Genomic DNA, 13,474 nt, shown 5'->3' on the forward strand with positions numbered 1-13,474 from the left:
CAAGGTTACTGTTCGATTGGAGATGGGCGCTCCTCACTCACCGCTTTTTGCCCGTTCTAGTCACAGGCCATAGACTGGTGCCCTGCGGTTCAGCGTAATTGAATCCGCCCCTTGAATTGATTGATGTGTCAAAATCAATCATGTCAGGAAAGGACCCTAAATACATAATTGGTAACACCAAAAAAACATTTTTCACACAAACTGGATATTTTCTGGAATAACCAGTTTGATTCAAGCGGGCGGCAGGTAGACTGGCGGTTGGAGCAGTGGGCCAGTAACCGAAAGATACTAAGGTAACATATGGAATTGTTTTAGGACCCCTTCAGGTATAATTTATTTAGCATTATTTGATAAAAATATTGAATTTGGCCTTTACTACTGTAGCCCATAGAAACACATTGAATAACACATTCATACATTTTTATTTTACCTTTATTTAACCTGGCAAGTCAGTTAAGAACAATTTATTAATTTCAATAAGAGCCTAAGAACAGTGGGTTAACTGGTCTAGGAACAGTGGGTTAACTGGTCTAGGAACAGTGGGTTAACTGGTCTAGGAACAGTGGGGTTAACTGGTCTAGGAACAGTGGGTTAACTGGTCTAGGAACAGTGGGTTAACTGGTCTAGGAACAGTGGGTTAACTGGTCTAGGAACAGTGGGTTAACTGGTCTAGGAACAGTGGGTTAACTGGTCTAGGAACAGTGGGTTAACTGGTCTAGGAACAGTGGGTTAACTGGTCTAGGAACAGTGTGTTAACTGGTCTAGGAACAGTGGGTTAACTGGTCTAGGAACAGTGTGTTAACTGGTCTAGGAACAGTGTGTTAACTGGTCTAGGAACAGTGGGTTAACTGGTCTAGGAACAGTGGGTTAACTGGTCTAGGAACAGTGGGTTAACTGGTCTAGGAACAGTGGGTTAACTGGTCTAGGAACAGTGGGTTAACTGGTCTAGGAACAGTGGGTTAACTGGTCTAGGAACAGTGGGGTTAACTGGTCTAGGAACAGTGGGTTAACTGGTCTAGGAACAGTGGGTTAACTGGTCTAGGAACAGTGGGTTAACTGGTCTAGGAACAGTGTGTTAACTGGTCTAGGAACAGTGGGTTAACTGGTCTAGGAACAGTGGGTTAACTGGTCTAGGAACAGTGGGTTAACTGGTCTAGGAACAGTGGGTTAACTGGTCTAGGAACAGTGGGTTAACTGGTCTAGGAACAGTGGGTTAACTGGTCTAGGAACAGTGTGTTAACTGGTCTAGGAACAGTGTGTTAACTGGTCTAGGAACAGTGGGTTAACTGGTCTAGGAACAGTGGGTTAACTGGTCTAGGAACAGTGGGTTAACTGGTCTAGGAACAGTGGGTTAACTGGTCTAGGAACAGTGGGTTAACTGGTCTAGGAACAGTGGGTTAACTGGTCTAGGAACAGTGGGTTAACTGGTCTAGGAACAGTGGGTTAACTGGTCTAGGAACAGTGGGTTAACTGGTCTAGGAACAATGGGTTAACTGGTCTAGGAACAGTGGGTTAACTGGTCTAGGAACAGTGGGTTAACTGGTCTAGGATCAGTGGGTTAACTGGTCTAGGAACAGTGTGTTAACTGGTCTAGGAACAGTGTGTTAACTGGTCTAGGAACAGTGTGTTAACTGGTCTAGGAACAGTGGGTTAACTGCCTTGTTCAGGGGCAGAACGAATGACCAAAGGAGCCTGTCTTCATGGTCATTAACGTTCTGCACATTTATTTACATTTACATTTAAGTCATTTAGCAGACTTATGAAAGTTCTCTCATCCTCTAGGGGTTACTGTGTGGTTCTCTCATCCTCTGGGGGTTACTGTGTGGTTCTCTCATCCTCTAGGGGTTACTGTATGGTGTGAGAGGTACTTAAATGGGTTGATGGACCTGCAAAGTGTGTGTGTGTGTGTGTGTGTGTGTGTGTGTGTGTGTGTGTGTGTGTGTGTGTGTGTGTGTGTGTGTGTGTGTGTGTGTGTGTGTGTGTGTGTGTGTGTGTGTGTGTGTGTGTGTGTGTGACAAAGCCAAGGTGATTTGGAGTAGTCCAACCTGAGACCACAGAACCAGGTATTCCTCTTCTGTTCCCATGGAGACCCGGGCTTGATTACAACATGTTACAAAGGTGCCAACATTTGAATCTTTCAGTGGTGGAGTGGATGAATGTGTAGAAGACCTGACTTGGCCCAGCACCCCACAGTATGGCTCGTTATATTGTTATATTAAATACCTGACTGGGCCCAGCACCCCACGGTATGGCTCGTTATATTAAATACCTGACTGGGCCCAGCACCCCACGGTATGGCTCGTTATATTAAAGACCTGACTGGGCCCAGCACCCCACGGTATGGCTCGTTATATTAAAGACCTGACTGGGCCCAGCACCCCATGGTATGGCTCGTTATATTAAAGACCTGACTGGTCCCAGCACCCCACGGTATGGCTCGTTATATTATTATATTAAAGACCTGACTGGGCCCAGCACCCCACGGTATGGCTCGTTATATTAAATACCTGACTGGGCCCAGCACCCCACGGTATGGCTCGTTATATTATTATATTAAAGACCTGACTGGGCCCAGCACCCCACGGTATGGCTCGTTATATTGTTATATTAAAGACCTGACTGGGCCCAGCACCCCATGGTATGGCTCGTTATATTAAAGACCTGACTGGTCCCAGCACCCCACGGTATGGCTCGTTATATTATTATATTAAAGACCTGACTGGGCCCAGCACCCCACGGTATGGCTCGTTATATTGTTATATTAAAGACCTGACTGGGCCCAGCACCCCACGGTATGGCTCGTTATATTGTTATATTAAAGACCTGACTGGGCCCAGCACCCCACGGTATGGCTCGTTATATTATTATATTAAAGACCTGACTGGGCCCAGCACCCCACGGTATGGCTCGTTATATTGTTATATTAAAGACCTGACTGGGCCCAGCACCCCACGGTATGGCTCGTTATATTGTTATATTAAAGACCTGACTGGGCCCAGCACCCCATGGTATGGCTCGTTATATTAAAGACCTGACTGGTCCCAGCACCCCACGGTATGGCTCGTTATATTATTATATTAAAGACCTGACTGGGCCCAGCACCCCACGGTATGGCTCGTTATATTATTATATTAAAGACCTGACTGGGCCCAGCACCCCATGGTATGGCTCGTTATATTGTTATATTAAAGACCTGACTGGGCCCAGCACCCCACGGTATGGCTCGTTATATTATTATATTAAAGACCTGACTGGGCCCAGCACCCCACGGTATGGCTCGTTATATTGTTATATTAAAGACCTGACTGGGCCCAGCACCCCATGGTATGGCTCGTTATATTAAAGACCTGACTGGGCCCAGCACCCCATGGTATGGCTCATTATATTATTATATTAAAGACCTGACTGGGCCCAGCACCCCACGGTATGGCTCGTTATATTGTTATATTAAAGACCTGACTGGGCCCAGCACCCCATGGTATGGCTCGTTATATTAAAGACCTGACTGGGCCCAGCACCCCACGGTATGGCTCATTATATTAAAGACCTGACTGGGCCCAGCACCCCACGGTATGGCTCATTGTATTAAAGACCTGACTGGGCCCAGTACCCCACCGTATGGCTCGTTATATTAAAGAGCTGACTGGGCCCAGCACCCCACGGTATGGCTCGTTATATTAAAGACCTGACTTGGCCCAGCACCCCACGGTATGGCTTGTTATATTAAAGACCTGACTTGGCCCAGCACCCCACGGTATGGCTCGTTATATTAAAGAGCTGACTGGGCCCAGCACCCCATGGTATGGCTCGTTATATTAAAGACCTGACTGGGCCCAGCACCCCACGGTATGGCTTGTTATATTAAAGACCTGACTTGGCCCAGCACCCCACGGTATGGCTCGTTATATTAAAGAGCTGACTGGGCCCAGCACCCCATGGAATGGCTCGTTATATTAAAGACCTGACTGGGCCCAGCACCCCACGGTATGGCTCATTATATTAAAGACCTGACTGGTCCCAGCACCCCACGGTATGGCTTGTTATATTAAAGACCTGACTTGGCCCAGCACCCCACGGTATGGCTCGTTATATTATTATATTAAAGACCTGACTGGGCCCAGCACCCCACGGTATGGCTCGTTATATTATTATATTAAAGACCTGACTGGGCCCAGCACCCCACGGTATGGCTCGTTATATTGTTATATTAAAGACCTGACTTGGCCCAGCACCCCACGGTATGGCTCATTATATTAAAGACCTGACTGGTCCCAGCACCCCACGGTATGGCTTGTTATATTAAAGACCTGACTTGGCCCAGCACCCCACGGTATGGCTCGTTATATTGTTATATTAAAGACCTGACTGGGCCCAGCACCCCACGGTATGGCTCGTTATATTAAATACCTGACTGGGCCCAGCACCCCACGGTATGGCTCGTTATATTGTTATATTAAAGACCTGACTGGGCCCAGCACCCCACGGTATGGCTCATTATATTAAATACCTGACTGGGCCCAGCACCCCATGGTATGGCTCGTTATATTATTATATTAAAGACCTGACTGGGCCCAGCACCCCACGGTATGGCTCGTTATATTATTATATTAAAGACCTGACTGGGCCCAGCACCCCACGGTATGGCTCGTTATATTGTTATATTAAAGACCTGACTTGGCCCAGCACCCCACGGTATGGCTCGTTATATTAAAGACCTGACTGGGCCCAGCACCCCATGGTATGGCTCGTTATATTAAAGACCTGACTGGTCCCAGCACCCCACGGTATGGCTCGTTATATTATTATATTAAAGACCTGACTGGGCCCAGCACCCCACGGTATGGCTCGTTATATTATTATATTAAAGACCTGACTGGGCCCAGCACCCCACGATATGGCTCGTTATATTGTTATATTAAAGACCTGACTGGGCCCAGCACCCCACGGTATGGCTCGTTATATTATTATATTAAAGACCTGACTGGGCCCAGCACCCCACGGTATGGCTCGTTATATTGTTATATTAAAGACCTGACTGGGCCCAGCACCCCACGGTATGGCTCGTTATATTGTTATATTAAAGACCTGACTGGGCCCAGCACCCCATGGTATGGCTCGTTATATTAAAGACCTGACTGGTCCCAGCACCCCACGGTATGGCTCGTTATATTATTATATTAAAGACCTGACTGGGCCCAGCACCCCACGGTATGGCTCGTTATATTATTATATTAAAGACTTGACTGGGCCCAGCACCCCATGGTATGGCTCGTTATATTGTTATATTAAAGACCTGACTGGGCCCAGCACCCCACGGTATGGCTCGTTATATTATTATATTAAAGACCTGACTGGGCCCAGCACCCCACGGTATGGCTCGTTATATTGTTATATTAAAGACCTGACTGGGCCCAGCACCCCATGGTATGGCTCGTTATATTAAAGACCTGACTGGGCCCAGCACCCCATGGTATGGCTCATTATATTATTATATTAAAGACCTGACTGGGCCCAGCACCCCACGGTATGGCTCGTTATATTGTTATATTAAAGACCTGACTGGGCCCAGCACCCCATGGTATGGCTCGTTATATTAAAGACCTGACTGGGCCCAGCACCCCACGGTATGGCTCATTATATTAAAGACCTGACTGGGCCCAGCACCCCACGGTATGGCTCATTGTATTAAAGACCTGACTGGGCCCAGTACCCCACCGTATGGCTCGTTATATTAAAGAGCTGACTGGGCCCAGCACCCCACGGTATGGCTCGTTATATTAAAGACCTGACTTGGCCCAGCACCCCATGGTATGGCTTGTTATATTAAAGACCTGACTTGGCCCAGCACCCCACGGTATGGCTCGTTATATTAAAGAGCTGACTGGGCCCAGCACCCCATGGTATGGCTCGTTATATTAAAGACCTGACTGGGCCCAGCACCCCACGGTATGGCTTGTTATATTAAAGACCTGACTTGGCCCAGCACCCCACGGTATGGCTCGTTATATTAAAGAGCTGACTGGGCCCAGCACCCCATGGAATGGCTCGTTATATTAAAGACCTGACTGGGCCCAGCACCCCACGGTATGGCTCATTATATTAAAGACCTGACTGGTCCCAGCACCCCACGGTATGGCTTGTTATATTAAAGACCTGACTTGGCCCAGCACCCCACGGTATGGCTCGTTATATTATTATATTAAAGACCTGACTGGGCCCAGCACCCCACGGTATGGCTCGTTATATTATTATATTAAAGACCTGACTGGGCCCAGCACCCCACGGTATGGCTCGTTATATTGTTATATTAAAGACCTGACTTGGCCCAGCACCCCACGGTATGGCTCATTATATTAAAGACCTGACTGGTCCCAGCACCCCACGGTATGGCTTGTTATATTAAAGACCTGACTTGGCCCAGCACCCCACGGTATGGCTCGTTATATTGTTATATTAAAGACCTGACTGGGCCCAGCACCCCACGGTATGGCTCGTTATATTAAAGACCTGACTGGGCCCAGCACCCCACGGTATGGCTCGTTATATTGTTATATTAAAGACCTGACTGGGCCCAGCACCCCACGGTATGGCTCATTATATTAAATACCTGACTGGGCCCAGCACCCCACGGTATGGCTCATTATATTAAAGACCTGACTGGGCCCAGCACCCCACGGTATGGCTCGTTATATTATTATATTAAAGACCTGACTGGGCCCAGCACCCCACGGTATGGCTCGTTATATTGTTATATTAAAGACCTGACTGGGCCCAGCACCCCACGGTATGGCTCGTTATATTAAAGACCTGACTGGGCCCAGCACCCATGGTATGGCTCGTTATATTAAAGACCTGACTGGGCCCAGCACCCCACGGTATGGCTCGTTATATTAAAGACCTGACTGGGCCCAGCACCCCACGGTATGGCTCGTTATATTAAAGACCTGACTGGGCCCAGCACCCCACAGTATGGCTCGTTATATTAAAGACCTGACTGGGCCCAGTACCCCACGGCATGGCTCGTTATATTGTTATATTAAAGACCTGACTGGGCCCAGCACCCCACGGTATGGCTCGTTATATTAAAGACCTGACTGGGCCCAGCACCCCACGGTATGGCTCGTTATATTGTTATATTAAAGACCTGACTGGGCCCAGCACCCCACGGTATGGCTCATTATATTAAATACCTGACTGGGCCCAGCACCCCACGGTATGGCTCATTATATTAAAGACCTGACTGGGCCCAGCACCCCACAGTATGGCTCATTATATTAAAGACCTGACTGGGCCCAGCACCCCACGGTATGGCTCGTTATATTAAATACCTGACTGGGCCCAGCACCCCACGGTATGGCTCGTTATATTAAAGACCTGACTGGGCCCAGCACCCCACGGTATGGCTCATTATATTAAAGACCTGACTGGGCCCAGTACCCCACCGTATGGCTCGTTATATTAAAGAGCTGACTGGGCCCAGCACCCCACGGTATGGCTCGTTATATTAAAGACCTGACTGGGCCCAGCACCCCACGGTATGGCTCGTTATATTAAAGACCTGACTGGGCCCAGCACCCCACGGTATGGCTCGTTATATTAAATACCTGACTGGGCCCAGCACCCCACGGTATGGCTCGTTATATTAAAGACCTGACTTGGCCCAGCACCCACGGTATGGCTCGTTATATTAAAGAGCTGACTGGGCCCAGCACCCCATGGTATGGCTCGTTATATTAAAGACCTGACTGGGCCCAACACCCCACGGTATGGCTCGTTATATTAAAGACCTGACTGGGCCCAGCATCCCACGGTATGGCTTGTTATATTAAAGACCTGACTTGGCCCAGCACCCCACGGTATGGCTCGTTATATTGTTATATTAAAGACCTGACTGGGCCCAGCACCCCACGGTATGGCTCATTATATTAAAGACCTGACTGGGCCCAGTACCCCACGGTATGGCTTGTTATATTAAAGACCTGACTTGGCCCAGCACCCCACGGTATGGCTCGTTATATTGTTATATTAAAGACCTGACTGGGCCCAGCACCCCACGGTATGGCTCATTATATTAAAGACCTGACTGGGCCCAGTACCGCACCTTATGGCTTGTTATATTAAAGACCTGACTGGGCCCAGCACCCCACGGTATGGCTCGTTATATTAAAGACCTGACTGGGCCCAGCACCCCACGGTATGGCTCGTTATATTAAAGAGCTGACTGGGCCCAGCACCCCATGGTATGGCTCGTTATATTAAAGACCTGACTGGGCCCAGCACCCCACGGTATGGCTCATTATATTAAAGACCTGACTGGTCCCAGCACCCCACGGTATGGCTTGTTATATTAAAGACCTGACTTGGCCCAGCACCCCACGGTATGGCTCGTTATATTATTATATTAAAGACCTGACTGGGCCCAGCACCCCACGGTATGGCTCGTTATATTATTATATTAAAGACCTGACTGGGCCCAGCACCCCACGGTATGGCTCGTTATATTGTTATATTAAAGACCTGACTTGGCCCAGCACCCCACGGTATGGCTCATTATATTAAAGACCTGACTGGTCCCAGCACCCCACGGTATGGCTTGTTATATTAAAGACCTGACTTGGCCCAGCACCCCACGGTATGGCTCGTTATATTGTTATATTAAAGACCTGACTGGGCCCAGCACCCCACGGTATGGCTCGTTATATTAAATACCTGACTGGGCCCAGCACCCCACGGTATGGCTCGTTATATTGTTATATTAAAGACCTGACTGGGCCCAGCACCCCACGGTATGGCTCATTATATTAAATACCTGACTGGGCCCAGCACCCCACGGTATGGCTCGTTATATTATTATATTAAAGACCTGACTGGGCCCAGCACGCCACGGTATGGCTCGTTATATTATTATATTAAAGACCTGACTGGGCCCAGCACCCCACGGTATGGCTCGTTATATTGTTATATTAAAGACCTGACTTGGCCCAGCACCCCACGGGTATGGCTCGTTATATTAAAGAGCTGACTGGGCCCAGCACCCCATGGTATGGCTCATTATATTAAAGACCTGACTGGGCCCAGTACCCCACCGTATGGCTCGTTATATTAAAGACCTGACTGGGCCCAGCACCCCACGGTATGGCTCGTTATATTAAAGACCTGACTGGGCCCAGCACCCCACAGTATGGCTCGTTATATTAAAGACCTGACTGGGCCCAGTACCCCACGGCATGGCTCGTTATATTGTTATATTAAAGACCTGACTGGGCCCAGCACCCCACGGTATGGCTCGTTATATTAAAGACCTGACTGGGCCCAGTACCCCACGGCATGGCTCGTTATATTGTTATATTAAAGACCTGACTGGGCCCAGCACCCCACGGTATGGCTCATTATATTAAATACCTGACTGGGCCCAGCACCCCACGGTATGGCTCGTTATATTATTATATTAAAGACCTGACTGGGCCCAGCACCCCACGGTATGGCTCATTATATTAAAGACCTGACTGGGCCCAGCACCCCACGGTATGGCTCGTTATATTAAATACCTGACTGGGCCCAGCACCCCACGGTATGGCTCGTTATATTAAAGACCTGACTGGGCCCAGCACCCCACGGTATGGCTCATTGTATTAAAGACCTGACTGGGCCCAGTACCCCACCGTATGGCTCGTTATATTAAAGAGCTGACTGGGCCCAGCACCCCACGGTATGGCTCGTTATATTAAAGACCTGACTGGGCCCAGCACCCCACGGTATGGCTCGTTATATTAAAGACCTGACTGGGCCCAGCACCCCACGGTATGGCTCGTTATATTAAATACCTGACTGGGCCCAGCACCCCACGGTATGGCTCGTTATATTAAAGACCTGACTTGGCCCAGCACCCCACGGTATGGCTCGTTATATTAAAGAGCTGACTGGGCCCAGCACCCCATGGTATGGCTCGTTATATTAAAGACCTGACTGGGCCCAACACCCCACGGTATGGCTCGTTATATTAAAGACCTGACTGGGCCCAGCATCCCACGGTATGGCTTGTTATATTAAAGACCTGACTTGGCCCAGCACCCCACGGTATGGTTCGTTATATTGTTATATTAAAGACCTGACTGGGCCCAGCACCCCACGGTATGGCTCATTATATTAAAGACCTGACTGGGCCCAGTACCCCACGGTATGGCTTGTTATATTAAAGACCTGACTGGGCCCAGCACCCCACAGTATGGCTCGTTATATTGTTATATTAAAGACCTGACTGGGCCCAGCACCCCACGGTATGGCTCATTATATTAAAGACCTGACTGGGCCCAGTACCCCACCGTATGGCTCGTTATATTAAAGACCTGACTGGGCCCAGCACCCCACCGTATGGCTCGTTATATTAAAGACCTGACTGGGCCCAGCACCCCACGGTATGGCTCGTTATATTAAAGACCTGACTGGGCCCAGCACCCCACGGTATGGCTCGTTATATTAAAGACCTGACTGGGCCTTAACTTCCCCCTGGTTGTCACTAGTTAACACAGCCACAAAGTCATCATTATGCCTGTCCATTTCCATCATTTTATTTTAAACCCTAACGAACGAAGGCCAAGCTTGATGCGTTAGTCTTCCAGACCTTCTGTGCATTTGGGCGGAAGTGTCTCAACGCCATCCTTCAGCACGTCACCCTTTTATAAAGCACATGCTTATATCATATCCCGCATAGTGGTTTATGTCACATGAAAATGCAATTGTGTTTGTTATCCATAGCTTATGCCTGCCCATACTATAACGTGACCAACGGCAAACCTTTCGTCCACACAACGCTATACACGTGGTCTGCGGGTTATGAGGCCGGTTCGATGTACTGCCTAATTCTCTAAAATGACATTGAAGGCGGCTTATGGTAAAGAAATGAACATTCGATTATCTGGTAACAGCTTTTGTCGGACATTCCTGCAGTCAGCATGCGCCTTTGAAACTCGAGACATCTGTGGAATTGTGTTGTGTGACAACACTGCACATTTTAGAGTGGTCTTTTTTATTGTCCTCGGCACAAGATGTACCCTGTGTAATGATCATAAGTAATCCTTCTCACCCCCCTAAAAGATTTAGATGCACTATTGTAAAGTGGCTGTTCCACTGGATGTCATAAGGTGAATGCACCAATTTGTATGTCGCTCTGGATAAGAGCGTCTGCTAAATGACTTAAATGTAAATCATACAGTTTAATCAGCTTCTGGATATGCCACACCTGTCAGGTGGATGGATTATCTTGGCAATGGAGAAAGACTCACTAACGGGGATGTAAACAAATACACACTACCGTTCAAAAGTTTGGGGTCACTAAGAAGTGTCCTTGTTTTTGAAAGAAATGCACATTTATTGTCCATTAAAATAACATCAAAATGATAAATACACTGTCGACATTGTTAATTTTGTAAATTACTATTGTAGCTGGAAACGGATGATTTTTAATGGAATATCTACATAGATGTACAGAGGCCCATTATCAGCAACCATCACTCCTGTGTTCCAATGGCACGTTGTGTTAGCTAATCCAAGTTTATCATTTTAAAAGGCTAATTGATCATTAGAAAACCCTTTTGCAATTATGTTAGCAGACCTGAAAACTGGTGTGCTAATTAAATAAGCAATACAACTGTCCTTCTTCAGACGAGTTGAGTATCTGGAGCGTCAGCATTTGTGGGTTCGATTACAGGCTCAAAATGGCCAGAAACATAACTTTCTTCTGAAACTCGTTGTTCTGAGAAATGAAGGCCATTCCATGCCATTCCAGCCATTCCATGCCATTCCATACCATTCCATGCCATTCCATGCCATTCCAGGGCATTCCATGCGAGAAACTGCCAAGAAACTGAGGATCTCGTACAACGCTGTGTACTACTCCCTTCATAGAACAAAGCAAACGGGCCCTAACCAGAATAGAAAGAGGAGTGGGAGGCCCCGGTGCACAACTGAGCGAGAAGACATGTACATTAGAGTGTCCAGTTTGAGAAATAGACGCCTCAAAAGCCCTCAACTGGCAGCTTCATTAAATATTACCTGCAAAACACCAGTCTCAACGACAACAGTGAAGTGGCGACTCTGGGATGCTGGCCTTATAGGCATAGTTCCTCTGTCCAGTGTCTGTGTTCTTTTGCCCATCTTAATCTTTTATTGGCCAGTCTGAGATATGACTTTTTCTTTGCCTAGAAGGCCAGCCTCCCGGAGTCGCCCCTTCACTGTTATCCCTACTGCCACTGATCTGGCGGACTCACTAAACACAAACACTGTGTGACTTTCACTCAAGTCGTTTTCTATTAAAGGTGTCTTTACTTTTACTCAAGTATGACGATTGTGTACTTTTTCCACCACTGGCTAATAAATGTACTGAGTGAGAGCAAACATAGCTAGCTAATACAGGTTGATGCCATCACTGGTGCAGGCCTCCATTTTTAATTGAACCTTTATGTAACTATGTGGGCCTAAATCAGCATGTTTGTGCAACAGTATCTTCTAAATCAGAGAGGAATGGGCAAAGCGTGAGTGTTAGCGACATGAAGTAAGATAAAACATTTAGTGGCACTCCAGTCTCCTTTTCACCTCATTTAACACCTGGTTAAATTAACAAAAGGTACAAGTGTGTGTGTGTGTGTGTGTGTGTGTGGGGGGGCTTGTTTTCTATTGCGCCTTCATTGTTTCTCAAGCAAAGGGGGAGACCAATGACATCCCCGCTTCCCCTCAAACCAACTCCTTGAAGTTTACAGATGTCTTAAAAAACATATATATTTTTCTTACCCTTTAATGTGTGTACATTACTGTATTTCTGCTTAGGATATTGCTTTTCAACAGCAAAAGTTCAGAAATCACTAGAGGACATTTTAAACGTAGCCAAAGATTACAAGAACCCACTCCTCTGGGAAACACTCACCAACACTTTGGTTCCCCACCAACACTTTGGTTCCCTGTCAAAATAACGCCTCCATAGAGATCCTATTGGTAAGCTATATTCAAATTCTAAATTCCATGAACACCTCCCTGCCCTTTTCATTCGTTGTTATGTTAAACACTGAATTAAAGGTGCCCCTATTACCCACTGGGCTTACACAGGTTGAATCAACATTGTAAATTAAAATGAACTTTTACCAATGCGGAATAGACGTTGAATTGACGTCTGTGCCCAGTTGGTACATTCTAACTCTATAAGTATAATCATTCTATTTTCATGGTTCCAACTGTTCACCCAAGTATTTTTTTAAAAATCTAAATCGCAAGTCAAAATCACAATTGGAATATTTGTTTAACATTTACATTTACGTCATTTAGCAGACGCTCTTATCCAGAGAATAAGGCCTAGATTTTGTCAGATCAACTTTTGTTTAAAATTTGATTGAACAGTATAAACCAATCAGAATGGAGAAAGCCTAATTGAAATGATATTAGAAGGTATGTGTTTCCACCCTAGGGTCACGGACAACTCATAAAG

This window comes from Oncorhynchus keta, chromosome 20 (assembly GCF_023373465.1).
Source record: "Oncorhynchus keta strain PuntledgeMale-10-30-2019 chromosome 20, Oket_V2, whole genome shotgun sequence".
In the NCBI taxonomy this organism is placed as follows: Eukaryota; Metazoa; Chordata; class Actinopteri; order Salmoniformes; family Salmonidae; genus Oncorhynchus; species Oncorhynchus keta.